The 15,533-nt window shown below is 45.4% G+C and overlaps 1 protein-coding gene across 6 annotated transcripts in view; it reads left to right on the forward strand.

Moving 5' to 3' along the window:
• The first annotated feature begins 3,883 nt into the window (after positions 1-3,883).
• Positions 3,884-15,533, forward strand: part of OGDHL (oxoglutarate dehydrogenase L) — a 63,851-nt gene continuing 52,201 nt past the window's right edge. The window contains exons 1-3 of one of the 6 annotated variants that reach the window (XM_051981875.1): positions 3,884-4,639; positions 13,101-13,233; positions 13,368-13,538. The gene's annotated coding sequence lies outside the window, so the exon portion shown is untranslated. The other 5 variants (XM_051981874.1, XM_051981873.1, XM_051981878.1 and 2 more) reach the window with 5 other exon arrangements.

A 15,533-nucleotide genomic window follows, 5' to 3' on the forward strand; every position in this document is an offset into this window, starting at 1 on the left:
TCAGGTTCATAGCATCTTCATATTGGAAAGGACCTCAGAGGTGACCTAATTTGATTTCTAGACCCAAAGCACAAATCCTGTCTACAACATTCCAAATAAATGAGTTTTTATTCAGTTTCTGCTTAAATACATCTAATTGGGGGAATTTACCAGGTAAATTCACAAGGCAGCCTTTTATTCTTTTGGACAGGTCTCATTAGTACATTTTCTTATATGAATTTAACATTCTTCTTCCAGGAATGTTTAGTCAACTGTCCCATGTCTCCCCTCTTGGACTAATCAGAATCTATACAATTTCTTTTCTATATAACAAGTCTTTGAATCTTTGAAAACAGGTGTTATACCTTGCCCAAGGAGTAAACAAGCATGCATTTATTGTGTGTGCTATGTGCCCAGTATCGTGCTAAGCACTTTATGAATATTATCTCAATTGAGACTCATCACCACCTTGGGAGGAAGATGCTATTAATATTCCCATTTTAAAATTGAGGAAACTGAGTGAGACATAGGGTCACACAACTAAAAGTCTAAGGCTAGATGATTAACTCCAGGCCCAGTGTTCTATTTATTCACTACTTAACTACCCCCAGTCTTCTCTTCTCCAGGATAAATGTAATAAACCTTAAGAAGCACTTTCCTTAGAAGAATTCTTTGACAAGTCAGCTAGATGGCAGTGGGCACCAGATCTAAAGTCAAGAGGATTTGAGTTCAAACCTCGGACACTTAACATTGTGTGACACTGGGCAAGTCACTCAACCTCAAATGACTCAAGGAAAAAAAAAAAAGAATTACTGTGAGGTAGATGATTCAAATGTTATTATGACCATTTTATAAATGAGAAAACTGAGGATCTAAAAATGTCAAATGATATGTTCAAACTGATGCTTTGGCTTCCAGTGAAGTTTTCCCATTACACCACACTGGGTTAAAGGCTATGATAACATTTTTATATAAGAGAAATAAAATAATCTAAACTTTTAATTGTTCCAAATGTACCGTTCTAATCAGCAAAATTAGCTTGATGCATCAATTAAATTAGAAAGCATGATCTCACTCCCAGCAGGAGCCAACAGCAGTTGATCCATTTATTCTGTTTCCTGGGCTTTTCTCTCTCTCTCTCTTTCATTATTAAGAACAGTTTCGGGAACATGGAATTTTTTTTTTTTAACCATTGCAACTTAGCCAGGAAGTTTCCCGGAGAATTTCTGGCCTATTTACATGAAAATCTTGATTTTTAAAAAATTAAATGTTACAAAATAATATGGTCCAAATGATGACTTCTGCCCTTTTGTCCTCTCTGACCTTCTCATTACTGCCAGGAAAATGGGTAGATAATTAGTAGTCTATTGTTGAGATAGTTTCAGATTTCTTCAGGTCCTCATTTTCATTTAGAACCCCAAACTAGTTAAAAACCTGAATTTAGACCACTTAAGCATCTAGGATTGTAAAATGTAAATTTAATGGCCTGAGGACAAAGCTCCCATTACCATTTCCTGGTTAAGACTTTTTCACTAAGAGTGAAGCTAGTCTAAATGAAATTTAGATTTAACTTATTTTTTAAAAAGGGACCTGTGATTTTCATTTGCATAAGAAACACTCATTGTCCAAACGATCTCTGCTGATTGACACAGCAATTTAATAGTAACTTAGAGTCTTCGAGAATTGTCTGGTGCACTAAAGGATTAAGGTACTTGTCCAGGATCTCACAGTTAGCAGTAATCACAATTTAAAGGGACGACTGGGACTGAGACTTCTATTATTTCAAGACTGGTCTTCTATTCACTAGGTTGAAATGAAAGGCAGTGTGGAATAGTGGATAGAATCAGAAGTCAGGAAGATCTGACTTTGTATCCCGTGTGAACATGGGCAATCATATCTGAATAATTTTCTAGGTTACAAATGAATTACTGATCTGTATTTGTGGAGTTTCCTTACCCACAGTTTCCCATAATGATGATTTTAACCAAATGTGAAAAGGACCAGAGCTAGAGGGATTGTGATTTGTTTGTTAGCTGCTTCTGGGAATCTGTTTTTTCAACCTTCAGCTTTATTCAGTAACTTCCCTGATTGGAACCATTCTTGAAAATGTTTCTGGTTGTTACTGATTCATTCTTGCTTTAGCCTCTTTTATGAGTCATCTAAATAATGCTGACAGACCCTCCCAAGGGGGATGACTTTGATGATAAATCCCTTTAAGACCCATCTGCTTACCGGAGTCTACAGGCTGAGAGTGGGCAATCTTATCTCTCAACAATGGAATTTACCAAAGTGTCTGATTCCTGTGGCTTATGCTCATAAATAATAGGGGAGTCAAGTTCTCCATGTGGAATGAACAATTTTAATGTTCTGGTTTCTTGAATGAAAAGAATTGCTAAGAGGTTATATTTAAATCACTTGACATATCTGATGAGTATAGCATATATTAGTACTTCCTATTCTACAGATGAGGAAGTCATAAGAAAGGCAATGTAGCATAATGGATGAAGTGCTGACCTCGGAGCTGTACTTGGACAAGTTCCTTCTAGATTTCTCTATGATGAGCTGACTTTTACGGGAGAGGGCCTGTCCATCCAGGTGATCTCTCTATCAGTAAAATCTCTACTAGTCCAGGCCCTATCCATTTCCAATTGAGGAAGCAGGGACTGAAAGGTTAAATTATTTGCCCTGGGGTCACAAAGTTAAGGAGTGTCATTTCTGGGATCCAAAATTTTTTAGGGACACTAAAGAGTATCAGGAACGTCTCTGAGGTCTTAGCTTCCCCCGTTTCCCATATTTTCCCTCAAATTTGGAAAATCTCTGGGCTGTTCTTTGAGTGGGCGCTATAATGTGATTTCTTGCAAGTAAATAAAAAAAAATCAGACAAACTGATTCTAGAACAAGTATATGAAAGAGTGAAAGAATTAATGGCAAATTTGTGAATGAACTTCATCTGCCATTAATAAGTCTAATCAAAGGATTGTTATCTGTTTCAGAGAATGTCAAATCGTTGATTTCACTTTTCATCTCTGCCCAAACACCTCCATTTAACACCATTATCTGAATAGAAACAGTCAACTCTCCACTTCCCATGTAGTTCATCCACTTTTCTGAAGTCCCCATGTCAAGATTCTAAACCTGAATTGATTTTTTTTTTTAATGCTGTCCTGCCTGTTCCTGGATATCTAGGTGATACAGTGGATAAAGGGCTAGGTCTGCAGTCATCTTCTTCCTGAGTTCAAAGCTTAGACACCTAATAGCTATGTGATCCTGGGCAAATCATTTAACCCTTCCCCTCCCCCCTCTGTAAAATGAGCTGGAGAAGGAAATGGTAAACCACTCCAGTATCTTTGCCAAGAAAACCCCAAATGGTGCCATGAAGTATTGAATGGGAACACAATGGAACAACAGAACCCGTTTCTGATTTGCTTTATGCTTCCTTATTGGGTTCTGAAAAAGACAAACCTAATAAAGGAATTATCTTTTAAAAAATGCATACCTTTGCCAAGAATGTAATATGATATAGCTCATTCTTTCCTGAAAACCTTGAGTTCATAATCTAATAGGTTGGTGATCAATATATTCTTTTTTTTCCTATCTCATGGAGCTTGTTATTGTTTTTCAGTCATTCATTCGCCCATGGATCACCATGCCAGATTCTTCCATCCTACACTATCTTTCAAAGTCTGACAGGTTCATGTTCATTGTTTCTATGACACTATCTATCCATCTCATCCTATGCCATGCCCCCCTTTTTTTTCCTTCACTCTTTCCTAACATCAAGATGTTTTTGTTCCAGCTCCATCTTCTCATAATGGCCAAAGTATTTAAGCTTCAGCTTCAGTGTTTGTCCTTCCAGTGAAAAGTCCTAATTAATATCTGGGACAAAAGAGTGTGTGCACTTTTACTTTAAGGATAATAGGATCATAGAATTATCGATAAGAGGGATGTAAAAGGTTTTCTAATTTATTCTCCCTCCATTTTTACTGATAAGGAAAAGGACGCTCCATGATTTCCCCCTCCCCCTCCTACTTTTAAAGCAATAGATCATGTCCTTTGAGGGCCAGAGTAGAAAACTCATCACTATAAATTTGATCACCAGATAGTGATTTTTTTTCCTTTTTGACCCGAAATCCTGTGAAACCAAGGCATGGAGGGGCTGCAGTTAGTGCTTGTGTTAGGCTGGTCTTCTGAGTACATACACAGTCTGTTACTGCGCTTCCCATCTATGTAGGATCTTGCAGTGCTTGAGAGCTGCCCATGGGGCCTCCCATTTAGCAGCCTCAGTGGGTCATCACAGACTGGGGTGCAAGAGACCCTACGCCCTTCAGCACGAGTCGGGCAGCAGGGCCGCCCCCGCCAAGGTGGTAAGGAGATAATCTTGCGAGGTCCTGGGGGAGAGGGGGTCCGGAACCACCCTGCCTCTTCTAGGACTGGCCGGGAGGCGAGGGCCTTTGCTCCTTACGGACCGGCCCCAGGGCCTTGTCCATCCTGCCCCGGAGATCGCCCCTTCCCGCCCATCTCTTAAGAACAGGAGGAGGGGCGGGCCCTCCGACGCGACCCATTGTGACGCCACGACGCCGAGAGAACCCAGAGCTGCGAGCTCTGCTGGGACCGGAGCTGCCCAACGTTCCAAGAGATTGTCAATGGCCACGTGACCCAGGTAAATTTCACTCTCCCGGACAACGCCCCCCCGGCTCCGCAGGCCCCCCATCTCCTCGGGCGCGCAGCCCCCCGCGCCGGCAGCCTCCGCCCCCGGCTCAGGTCGGCTCCTGCGGTCACCCGGGGATTGGGGGTGAGCCCCAATTTGCCGCCGTCACCGCCGCCGCTGCGCATTAGCCGGCCTGGTGGGTCTGGGTGAGAGCTCCCGTAGCCCGGCTCCTCCTCCGGCCGCCGGAGCGCGGGGGCCCGTGGCGGGAGAGGGAGGGCAGGGACAAAGCTTGGAAGTCCTGCGGTGGGGACCAGCTCGGCCAGGCGACCTCCGCGCCCTGGCGCCTGCCCGTCAGGACTCCTGTCCTCCTCCCCTCCCCCTCCTTGTGGTCAGAGCTTCCTTCTCCGGGGGCTTTGGAAAGGTCACACTCTTCTTCCAACTCCGAGGCCAGAGAAGGGCAGGGTGGGCGGGCAGCAGGCGCCCCTGCGCGCCTGGGGGGGGGGGGCATGGGAATGGGAATGCCCCTGCCCCCGGGAGGCTGCAGCAGGTGGACGGGGCACGGTACCAGTCCCGGGCCTCCTCCTCTTGGGGGGGCGCGGGAGCCAGGCCCGCGCCTCGAGGGGCCCTCGAACGAGAACCCTGCCGTGGGGAGCGTGACTTTGTGGAGTGCCCTTCAAAGGGGAGGCCTGAGGGAGGGAGGAAGGAGCGAGCCCGACGCATCCCTCGGGGCGGCGGGGGGAGGCTGTCGGTCCTCCTCTCCGATCCTTCCCCACCCCCGACAGTATCTGTGAAAAGTTTTCATTTGTGTATCCTTTTCCCGCAGAAGGGAGGAGGAGTTAGCTCAGGTTCTGGGTCAGGCTCTGGCAACAGGATCCCGAGAATTTATGGAGGTCAGATCTGGAGGTCAAGGCAAGGCGGAGTCATCCCTTAGCTGACTGAGGAGGGATTGGCTCCGGCGTGTGGAAGCTGCGAGGAGATGGGGGAATCCAATGTGGGACAGAACCGGGAGAAGCTACCTTCACCCCGACGAGAAAATCTCCCTCAGGCGGCATTTCGGGCATCACGGGCTGCCTCCCATCTCGTCCCGTCTGACAGTTACATCCCACCAACCCCCGGCCAAGCCCGACTGGTTTTGAGTTCTGCCATGTCCCATCCTTTCCACTTAGTAGCGATACCTTCTGTCTGCCGAAGCACCACAGACGTTTCTAGGGCTGAGCAGGGAAGCCCTTTTGTTCTGAGTAGGAGATGCCGGGCCTCTTACCACCTGGTTCTCCAGCAGAATCGGGGAATCTGGAATCAACAAAACAACTTTTTTTTTCTTCTGGATTAAAAAAAAACACATTCATTTAACAAAAATCAATTGAGCACTGATAGAATCCAAGGAAAGGCAATGTCTTTGTTCTTTTAAGTTCTTACTGTATAATTGAGGTCAAAGGATCACAGATTTGGGGCTTAAATGGACCTTAAACATTGTCTAGAAGACATCAACCCCCCCCCCCCCATTTTACAAAAGGGAGTGTCAAAAGTAGGACGAGGATAGGTCTTCTGACCTCAATGTCTGTGAAGTTTCTACTTCAGCAACCTTCTTCCCTGTGAAAATAACATTGATGACGTTCCTAAACCCTTCCTTCTTCCCATCCTCTTCCTTCCCTTACATTCAATAAATTCCAATGACTCCTGTTACCTTTGGGATCAAATATAAAACCTGGTTTTTCGAACCTTTAATAATCCAGCCCCTTCCCACCGTCCTTTCCAGTCCTTTCACACCTTCCTCAGCTTCATGTACTATCTCTTTGATCCAGTGCTTTGTTCCCTGGTTACCCCTCCCATAAGACATTCCATCCCCCTCCTTGTGACATTTTATCCTGGATGTCTCACATGCCTAAAATTCTCTCCTTTTTAAAATTTTTCCTAACTTCAGTTGCCTTCAAATCTTAGTTAGAAATCTGACCTTCTGCAAGAAGTCTTTTTAGATCCCCTTTAATGCCATTGTCTGCATTTTCAGACTATCCCCAATTTATCTTGTTTGTATTTTGTTAGTACAAAGTTGTTTACATGTCGTCAGCATTAGAATGGAGTTTCTTGAGGTAGGATCTGTTTTTGCCCTTTTGCTGTCTCCCGGGCACTTGGCCCTGTGCCTGGCACATAGTAGGTGCTTAATAAATACATCTTGATTTGACTGGGCTGATACTGACACAGTTGTGCCATCTTGTGTGATATTGAATTCTTCCCTTTGTTCATTAACTTGGTCTCTCCAGTGGTCTATCAAAATAAAAATTCTGCAGCTGCATTTAGTAAATCCTAGTTAACAACAAATTCTCTTGTTTTTAAGCAGGCAATGAATGTTATTTTAATGTTCTTTAGGCTTCTTCTACAATCAGGATCCAAAACCATACTTCCTATCCCTTATTATACAAATATACTCCAAGCAAACTTAGCTTTTACTGTCCCAGTTTACTACTATCTTCCACATTCCTGCACTGATAAGTTTGTTCTTAACTTCCCTCTCCTGGAAGCCCCTCTTCTCTCCAGCCAGATCTTACTTTTTCACAGTCCACAGACGAGTCTCCTTTTTCTCCTCTCCCACCTTTGGGAGCCTTCTCAGACTACTTAAATTCATAGTGAATCCTTCTCTCTGAACTCATAATTTATTCATGAAAGGAAAGAGTAAATACAGTTAGTGTCCACAGTGTTAAAAGTCATCAAAATACACATAAAAGTCTAGCCAGTGTATTTTGGATGCCTGGATCATTTATTAAATTGTCCTCATTTAACTACATATTTAGCCAGGTTCTCAGTCTCCACATGTCAGTCAGCCAAAGGGATATATCCTAGAGACCTGCTTCCTCATGGATCATAGCTAGATGTTCTGTGACCTTGAGTAAGTGTGATCCATAAGTATTCTCACTTTTATTTTTTTTATTTGATGCTTTACTGATACTATTTTTTCCTAATCGATCATTTCCCATAATATAATCTAAACACTTTCCCTGCCTGTGTCAAAGAAAAGCTAATTAACCATAGCAACAGTTAGTAGCCATTGTTTTCCATCCTCTATTCCAGCAATGGGTGGAGGGAAATATATTTCATTTGTCTTCTAGAACTAATATTTGTTGTTATTGTTGTTTTTGTTCGGTCATTTCAGTCATGTCCTATTCTTTGCGATCCCATTTGAAGTTTTCTTGGCAAAGATACTGGGGTGGTTTGCCATTCTTTCTCTACTTCATTTTCTAGACAAAGAAAGCGAAGCAGTCAAGGTTAAGTGACTTGTCCAGGATCACACAGCTAGTCAGTGTTGGAGGCCAGGTTAGAGTTCAGGTCTTACTGATTTTGGCCAATGCACTTAACCTGTTTCAATTATCTTTTAATACGGTTTTCATCTGTAATATTATGGTCGTTGTGTATATTGCCTTAGACCTCCTGTTTCTTTGCTCTGTTTTACTGAATATTTGGATGTCATAATTTGTTCAGCCATTCCGTACTCTCCACACTTTAAATATTTCATTCCCAAAGTTACTTCCTCTCCTGCCCTCTACTTTTATGTGCCTCTAATCTTAAATTACAGTTTCTTAATAGGCCAGCTTGGGTTTTGAAAGCTAACCTACTACCAGAGTCTGTTGAACACCCTGAAATCTCAAGGATTCTCTGGGGTTGGCCAATTAGTTCCAAGTCTGACCCAGTAAGGGCAGTGGATAGAGTGCAGGGGCAGAGACAGAAAAACCTGAATTCAAATTCTGCCTTGGATCTTTATTGTGTCATCACTTAACCCTATTTACTTTAGTTTTCTCTTCTATAAAATGAGCTAAAGAAGGAAAGGGCAAACTGCTCTGATGTCTTTGTCAAGAAACCCTCAAAAGGGATCAGACATAATTAAAAATGATTAAACAACAACATTTGGAATATCTCCTAGTCCCTAGTATAATGCTGGACACAGGGTAGGCCCTTAATAAATATTTATTGAATTGAAACTCAACAATCAATAAACATTTATTAGACACTAGGGATACATAAAAAGGCAAAAGAGAGTCCCTGTCCCCAAGGAGCTTACAATCTAATTACAACCTAAGGGAGATGGGAAAGGGGGAATCTTTCATGAGTTTACATGTCATCCTTAGGGTTCATTTCCAAATCTAGGTTCTTGTCTTGTCTCAGAAAAATTTATGTGGTGGATGCTATTTGATGCTGCCCCCCTTTTCCACTTTTTAAAGCTGTTTCTTTTAAGCACTGGCTCCTAAATTGCATCCACCATTTTCTTTCTTTAGGCCAACAGTCAAGTCAATAAGAAGATTCCATGTTTAGCATATATTGGACTATTTGCCATGTAGGGGAGGGGGTGGAGGGAAAGAGGAGAAAATTTGGAACAGAAGGTTTTGTAAGGGTCAGGGTTGAAAAATTATTCATGCATGTGTTTTGAAAATAAAAAGCTTTAAAAAAAAAAAAAAAAAAAACAAGGTTCCTTGGAAGAAGTACAGAGAATCATTTCCAAGAACACCCTGGTCCTAGTTACATTGGGAATGTTACTAATTTCTTCTAAAAAGGAGAGGATGACCCTCTGGGTCCATGATCCCATGCTCCCTTGGATACCAGTTGTGGATTCAGTAAATTTGCATGAACGTTTGACTAGTCAGAAAAGGCTTGATATGAGTGGTTGGGAGGGAAAGCACTGTGAGGGTTCTGAGCAGGGAGCAGTTGCGGTGGGTATTTTTTTTTTATGTGGGTATATATTTTTAGGGCAGCAGTTTAGGCCCTGAAAAGATCGCTGGGTTTCAATTCTGCCTTTGCCACTTAGGGAGAGGTACAGGGGATAAGGGTCAGTCATAAGGAAGGCCTGGATGGGGAATCTCCCTCCTCAACGCATTCCTCCACCTTCTGTACCCCGTCGAGTTTCAGAGATTGCCTAAAATTACCCAAAGCCAGGATATATTAGAGATGGGGCTTGAACCCAGGGAAGATACAAGATTGACTTTCTTTAAAAAAAATAGCATTTGTTGAGAGGTAATTGGGGTTAAGTGACTTGCCCAGAATCACACAGTTTGTAAATGTCAAATGTCTGAAGCTGGATTAGAACTGAGGTCCTTCTGGGCGGGTGCTCTGACCACTTCATCACCTAACCGAGGCTTTCTTTATCACTAGTATTAACTCAAAGAGAAGGATCCCTGCAAGCCCACACTGACCTAGACAATGACAGATTACCATCATCTATGTTGTGTTGTATTTATATTTTTGTTCAATGTTTCCAAGGTATTTTGATACTCCACTTCTATTATTCAGTGACTTGGCCACGCTCATCCTTCTCTGAACCTCAATTTTCTCATCTGTTAAACAGGCATGAAAATGCGTGTAATGATTAGTGGGATTCAAATGAGATCTCAGAAGTTAAGTGAAGAGCTTTGTAAAAACTTTAGATGCCAAGGAAATGTCACTCAGTATTGTTATTACCCTTGCAATGGGGAGGTAGGAGGGAAAGAAGCCAGAATTGAAAACAGAATAAAATTGAATTTTTAGAAAATCCCATAAAATAGGTGCTATCTGACCCCTCCCATTTTACACAGGGGGAAACTAAGGTCCATCGAGGTTTAAGTCCCAAAGCTGTTGTCTGAAATGGAATTTGAATCCCATTTTCTCAGTCCGAATCTGGCACTCTTGTGGCCTCTAATTCTAATGAAGCTTTGGAGATGGAGGAATTGATCTGTGTTTCCAAGGCAGGTCAGGAAGGGCAGCTGGATGGTGCAGTGGACGGCTCACCGCTCTTCAAATCCAGCCCCAGAGATTCACTAGCAGTGTGGCTCCGGGCAAGCCCCTGACCCTGATTTCCTCAAAAATAAAATCAAATTTAAAAATAGAAAGGCTTATAATGTGGTGTGCCATCCTTTGTATCCAGAGCCAGTTAAGGGAGTTGGGGGCCTCTGGCTAAGGTCTTATTTGAGGCCACATCTAGAGGAAACTTTAACATCTGGCACTTGTTTTCCAGCCAGAGAGGCTGATGTGATTGCCAGGAGGGAAGCTGGGATTGATGGATTTGCTGACTGGGCAGTTCAACCCAATTGTCCCCATGGCAGCAAGGAGCAGGCAAAGCTATGATGCCTTTCGAGCCCTCTCTCCCTCCCCTCTCCTCTCTTCTCCCTCTCCCTTTGTCTTCTCCCTCTCCCTCTTCCTCTCTTCCCTTTCTCTTTCCCTTTCCCTCTCCCTTTTTCCTTTTTTCCTCTTCTTCCCTCTTCCCTTTTTCCTCTCCCTCCTTCTCTTTATCCCCTGTCTCTTTTTTCTCCTTCACCCCCAACTCCTCCCTTTCACTTCTGTCTCTCCCCATCTCTTTATCTCTTATTCCTCTCTTCCTCCCTCTCCCCATCATCCAAAGCCCTTTAAAAATGAGAGCCAGAGCCAAATCCTGGAGGGGTGCCAGGCCTTGTGAAGACTGGAGCTTGGGCTCCGCTGGGTACACAGAGTCTCCTGCTGAGTTGGTGAAGGTGAATGCCCCAGAATCGTGAGTCCTTGGTTAGTCCACAAGTGCCAGCTGAGGTCACTCCTTAGCTGATAATGTTTTCAAAACAAAATGTTCCCACAGCCGGCAATAATGGGATGGTGGTAGCGATCTCTTCCTGAGCTCGGAGATGTATCCTCTGATTCTCCCAGAGCTTGGGAACTGCTTTTGCCTGACAGGTTGATATTTCAGCTGGATTTTCCTGGCTGTAGTTGGGATGTTTGGATCTCAGTTCTGGGCCATGATTCTTAAAAAAAATTATTAAAACTTTTTATTTTTCAAAGCACATGCATGGACAATTCTTCAACGTTAGCCTTTGCAGAACCTTGTGTTTCAAATTTTCTCCCCTTTTCCCCACCTCCTCCCCCAGATGGCAAGTAATCCAAAATATGTTAAACATGTTAAAATATATTTTAAATCCAATATATTGTGCATATTATACAATTATCTTGTTGCACAAGAAAAATCAGATCAAAAAAGAGAAAAATGAGAAAGAACATGAAATACAAACAAATAACAAAATGAGTGAAAATACTGTGTTGTGATCCACACTCAGTCCCCACAGTCCTCTCTCTGGTTGTAGATGGCTCTCTCCAATTACAAGATCATTGGAACTAGTCTGAACTACCTCATTGTTGAAGAGAGCCTTGTCCATCAGAATTGATCATCATATAATCTTCTTGTTGCTGTGTATAATGATCTCCTAGTTCTACTCATTTCATGTAATTTTCTCCAGGCCTCTCTGAAATCAAGCTTCTGATCGTTTCTTACAGAACAATAATATTCCATGACATCCATATACCACAATTTACCCAGCCATTCTCCAATTTAAGGGCATCCATTCAATTTCCAGTTACTAGCCACTACAAACAGGGCTGCCACAAACATTTTGGCACATACAGGTCCCTTTCCCTTCTTTAGTATCTCTTTGGGGTATAAGCCCAGTAGAAACACTGCTGGATCAAAGGGTATGCACAGTTTGAGAACTTTTGGGGCATAGTTCCAAATTGCTCTCCAGAATGGCTGGATGTGTTCACAATTCCACCAACAATGTATCAGTGTCCCTGTTTTCCCACATCCCCTCCAACATTCCGCATTATCTTCCCCTGTTATTCTAGCCAATCTGACAGGTGTGTAGTGGGTGGAGTCTCAGAGTTGTCTTAATTTGCATTTCTCTGCTCAAGAGTGATTTGGAGCACCTTTTCATATGGCTAGAAATAGTTTCAATTTCTTCATCTGAAAATTGTCTATTCATATCTTTTAATCATTTGTCAATTGGAGAATGTTGGGCCATGATTCTAGAACTTTTGCGAGTAGAGGCTCTTGGGGTCCTAGAACTAGCCCTTGGTTGGGCTGGGCCGACGCTTACACCTTTGAATGACGTTACATATTTTTCAAAGTGCTTTTCTATCCATTCTCACCTTAGTTTTGTCCAACGTTCCTGTGAGTTATATTGTAATCCCCATTTTCCAGATCAGGAAACTGAGGCCCATAGAAATCCAAATAACTACTATTTTTTTTTTTTCTTAGAGTTTGAATATTAATTGTGCTAGAAGATCTCTGAGTCCTCTGGGCCACTTAGTAACCTAAATCAGGTCTAGAATCCAAGTCTCCTCACTTCAGATCCGAATTTCTTTGCTCTCCCACTGTTTGTGACCCTCTCTGGGCAGCCAGCCCCGCTGAGCTATGTCTCTTCTATCAGTTGCTATTTTGTGCACATTTTATCGGGCGCACCGGCTTCTGGGAAGGCAGGGCCGGGCTCACGCCCGCCGGAGTGCTGGCCATCCGCGTGGCAAACGCCGGGTGCATGAGTGCGCGGATGCATCACGGGGCAGGCTGAGATGTGCACGTGTGTGCCGAGAAGCCCCTGGCCCTGGCCCTGCAGCAGGGGCAGTGACGGCCTTCCTCCGGGAGCAGCCAGCTCCGGGCCCGGGGGCTCGGCCCCTTTCATCTCAGGCTCTGATTCATTCTCGCCTTTCCTTCCCTTTTGTCCAGACGTGCCGTCCATTGCTATTCGGATCTCGTCGTCTCCTGCATGAGAAGACATTCCTGTCTGTTCCCCGGGGACCCAGGACCCTGGATTCTGGCCCCGCTGACCCCCGAGCCTTTGACAGCTGCCCAGCCTCGTGTAAGTAGGCAGGTCCCAGAGGAGCCCGGCCTGCCCCCTCCCCGGCCCCGAGCTTCCCGGAGTCTGTCTCCATGAGCGCCTTCGCCATCTGCTTCTGGTGATGAGCCCGTTCCCTGCCTGTCTGGTTTGGGCAGGAGCTCTCAGGACAAGCAAGGTCCCAGCGAAGCCGTTAACCGCGGGGCGTCTGCGCCGAGGACACACAGGGAGCAGCCCCAGAGACGCGTGGAAAGCCCGGGAGCCGAGGCGGTAACGAAGGAGAAGCGGGAGGCGGCACCCGGAACACCAGGTTCTTAGGAGCAGGCGAGGTGAGGCTGGAAGGGCTGGACTGTGGTCTGACCTCTCACTTACAGAGGAGGAAACTGAGCCAGGAGCCGATGAGCCCGAGTCACAAAGACAGAGTAACCCTTTCGCTCATTCAAACATTTGTTAAATGTCTTATTGTGGACCAGGCCCTGGGATGCTGGGTCAGGCTTCTGAATCCAAATCCTGTGGTCTATGCACTTCCTGCTCTGTATGGGGCTGGAGGGGCGCACAAAGAGAAATACAAAATGATCCCCGTTCCTCAAAGGCCCTCAAAGCTCTGAGTTCAGTAGCCTAATACAGTGCGGTTTGCTTTCAGGAAGGAAACAGACTAGAGCAAAGTCGGACTGGGGTAGGAAAGAAATAAGGGAAGAAAGGAAATCCTCAGTTATGGAAGCAGTGACATCCGAAGAGACAGCTTGACTTGCTGGGTCAGTTGGTCCAGTAGAGTAGAAGCTCCTTGAGGTCACTTGCACTTGTGTCCTCAGCACTTAGTGCTGTATATAGTAGGTGCCTAATAAATACATGTGAAATTGAACTGGTGCTTTTATATAGTAGGTGCCTAATAAGTGTATGTGAAGTTGAACTGGTACTTTTTATATAGTAGGTGCCTAATAAATGCATGTGAAATTAAACTGGTGCTTTTATACAGTAGGTGCCTAATAAGTGCATGTGAAGTTGAACTGGTGCTTTTCTCCCAAAGCTATATATGGTACTTTGAGAGGGCAGGGATCACAACTTAGACTTTCGCAAGTCTTCCTTTCTCTGGGCTCATAATTTGTCTCCTCTGGAAGTCTGGTCGAAGGAATTCACAAATCACGTAGCACATTGGACTCCCTGGCTGCCGTACTCAGGGGTGGAATCGCAGTTACTGTTACAGAAAACAGGAACATCAGCGTTTCCCAGGGGGGAGCATGACGTCTTAGCCTCTAAGGGAAAACATTAATCACCTGTGTTGTGGCTCTGTACCGGGAAGGTCCTGCTTCCTGGGAGATTCTGCAGAGAATTCTGCAGTAAACATGTGGCACAAACACTGGCTGTTTGTGTATTTTAGGGCAGGGAGAGGGAAGAGTGGATAAAATGCTGAGTCTGAGGTCAGGGAGACTTGTTTTCCTGAGGTCAAACATGGCCCCAGATGCTTACTGCTGTGTGACTCTGGACAGGTCGGTTCTAGGTTCTGTGAGCCCGGGAAAGGAGACGCTTGGGCTGGGGCGGGGAGGAGATCTGTGTGGCTCTGGACAGGCCGGTTCTAGGTTCTGTGATCCCGGGAAAGGAGACGCTCGAGCTGGGGCGGGGAGGAGATCTGTGTGGCTGTGGACGGGCCGGTTCTAGGTTCTGTGATCCTGGGAAAGGAGCCGCTCGGGCTGGGGCGGGGAGGAGATCTGTGTGGCTCTGGACAGGCCGGTTCTAGGTTCTGTGATCCCGGGAAAGGAGACGCTCGGGCTGGGGCGGGGAGGAGATCTGTGTGGCTGTGGACGGGCCGGTTCTAGGTTCTGTGATCCCGGGAAAGGAGCCGCTCGGGCTGGGGCGGGGAGGAGATCTGTGTGTCTCCGGACGGGCCGGTTCTAGGTTCTGTGATCCCGGGAAAGGAGACGCTCTGGCTGGGGCGGGGAGGAGATCTGTATTGCTCCGGACAGGCCGGTTCTAGGTTCTGTGATCCCGGGAAAGGAGACGCTCGGGCTGGGGCGGGGAGGAGATCTGTGTGGCTCCGGACAGGCCGGTTCTAGGTTCTGTGATCCCGGGAAAGGAGACGCTCGGGCTGGGGCGGGGAGGAGATCTGTGTGGCTCCGGACAGGCCGGTTCTAGGTTCTGTGATCCCGGGAAAGCAGACGCTCGGGCTGGGGCGGGGAGGAGATCTGTGTGGCTCCGGACAGGCCGGTTCTAGGTTCTGTGATCCCGGGAAAGGAGACGCTCGGGCTGGGGCGGGGAGATCTGTGTGGCTGTGGACGGGCCGGTTCTAGGTTCTGTGATCCCGGGAAAGGAGACGCTCGGGCTGGGGC

Source organism: Antechinus flavipes, chromosome 2, assembly GCF_016432865.1.
Source record: "Antechinus flavipes isolate AdamAnt ecotype Samford, QLD, Australia chromosome 2, AdamAnt_v2, whole genome shotgun sequence".
NCBI classification, from domain to species: domain Eukaryota; kingdom Metazoa; phylum Chordata; class Mammalia; order Dasyuromorphia; family Dasyuridae; genus Antechinus; species Antechinus flavipes.